The sequence below is a fragment of the Tigriopus californicus genome, chromosome 6 (genome assembly GCF_007210705.1).
Source record: "Tigriopus californicus strain San Diego chromosome 6, Tcal_SD_v2.1, whole genome shotgun sequence".
NCBI classification, from domain to species: Eukaryota; Metazoa; Arthropoda; class Copepoda; order Harpacticoida; family Harpacticidae; genus Tigriopus; species Tigriopus californicus.
The window spans coordinates 445,608-448,007 of NC_081445.1; positions in this window are offsets into that span (position 1 = coordinate 445,608).

Consider the following 2,400-nt stretch of genomic DNA (forward strand, 5'->3'; position numbering starts at 1 on the left):
TCCAAAATAATGGAAAGTTTGATGAGCATATCCAGTTGAAGGTGGGTAAAGCTTTTCAAATGTGTGGTTGGATTCAAACGGACTTTCCAAGTCCGATTTCGGTACTTTAGTTGCGTGATTATCAATTTGAAGCATTGCGTTGCGGAATCATCCGTGCCATCCTCAACACCATGATCCATCCAAAGAAGATCACAGACTTTTTTACCCTTGCCTTACACGCGTCTCGTTTTTGATTAGATAGGAATGGATTGAGTAGGGCTCTGTATATAGAAGAGTACAAATGTGAGATCAGCGCACCATAGCAATTTAATCTTTATTCCTTTCCAAAACAAAAAGATTGCCTGGGCCTCAGATCCAAAGCAAACGCATTAACATAATATTCTCTAATTCTACGTGTCATATTTTACGTTGTTATCCAACGTATAGCTCTTGTCCATACTCCAGAAAAGAGCTATACGTTGGATAAATAATGCGAGGTGGTTTTCTCACACTGAATCTTTGTTTCATGAGTCCAAGCTCTTAAAATTGCAAGATTTGCGCACGCTTAAAATCGTTCAAGTGATGAGGCAGTCGTGCTTGCAAGAACTTCCACCATGCATTAATATTTTCAAATGGAAAAATAATCCTCGGCTTGGCGGTTGGAGAGCAATTACTCCAGTTGCCAAGTCGGGACTTTTACAAAGACTACCGAATTTTGCTTTTCCCAACGAGTGGAATAATTTCAACCCTCCAGGCATTGATCTAACCAGACTTAAATTCACCCAAACAACCAGAGATTATCTCTTACAGAAGTACTCTATTGCTCCGTGCAAACTCAAAAATTGCTATGTATGCCAACAAAAATCCTAATAAATGATTTTTATTTTTATTTTTTATTACGATTATCAGCCGCTCAATCTCATCACAACACTCCATGCACCAAATACAATTCTAAACCTATTAATTTTCCTCCCATTCCTGAAGTCGTCTCACATTTTCTAGTAAACATAACAAATTAACACTGAAATTATTTGCTTTGCTCTGTTTTTCATGTTCTTCTTTCTGTATCTTTTTCTTAGTCCCTTCTTTTCTTATAACTTCAAACCGATATGATTTCCTACAAGCTTTTCAATTTGATTTTGTAATTCTTCCAACTCACGTTATCGTGTTGCAGCTTGGCCTCTGTAACATTATTGACTATCTATGTCATGTCTTCGTTAATTTGCCCAGGTCCTGGTGAAAACAAGCTTTTGCTTATCCAGAACTTGAGTAATTACTTGCTCATGAAATTTTTGATGTATCAAGATGCTAACGCAATGATAAAATTCCGACATTATTTCATCATGATCAAAGTGTTCCTGAAATAAATCTATCTATCTATCTATCTATATATGGCTTTAGCTACCCTTCAGGCACCTTTTAACGTACTTCTAATGTTTTGAAAGCCACTTGTTGAGCCATTTTCTATATTTCTATTTAAAAATCCCCAGTTTGAAGCTGTGGTTGCACATAAGGATGTGTGGAGAGTAACTTAAGCCTTAGAACCAACTCTTAAAACACAAAAATTTACAAAAATGTGTTCGGTTTGCATCTGCAATCAATGTAAACTTAATTTTTTGGAACATAATTGAAAGTTCAAAATTAATTGCAATGGTGCCCTGACCTCACTGTTGCACTCTTTAAATACAGGGCAGTAGGGTTGAGTGCAAAGAGAATGAAACTAAGTAAGACCAGTAATTAAATGAGTGAAACAGGCCAAGCTTGAATTTCTTTGAGATGTTTGTAAAATGTGGCAAGTACCACCTACTATCTTTGTGAATTAACTTGAATGAAGTTTCACTCACTTCACAACTTAAAATAGTTTATAGCTTAATAAAAATCATTGACCATTGCTACATGAGCAAACATATCTAAAACCATTGTCTTAGGAAGCAGGTGAACAAAGCCCTTTTCATAAGTCCACAGGGCTGTATTATATGGCTCTTGCGCATGTACACATGTATGAAACTGAACATGCCATCTTCAGCTTTAAACAAAAGAACTGTCCAAAATCATGGAACAAGTTATTGACCTCTCGGTTCCTTTTAGCCTGTGGCTGGTTTGGCTTGGTCTTGTTATACTGAAAGTAACAAAGGTGGGGCTTTAAGAAAACTGTCAGGGTGTGCATCAAAACCATCCATCCAACGTAATACCACGTTTTTGTAATCACGCAACTAGAGTACCAAAATCGGACTTGGAAAGTCCGTTTGCGTGGTTGGATATATCGCACGTTTAAGTCCTAAGACGGCATCACGATGCTTACTCTGTGCAAGTTGTTTGTTCAATCACATCTTGAATATGCTTCACCCATTTGGGCTCCAATGAGTTCAGCAGGTTTGCAAAAGGTCGAACAAGTCCAAAGATGTTTCACTAGGAACATCA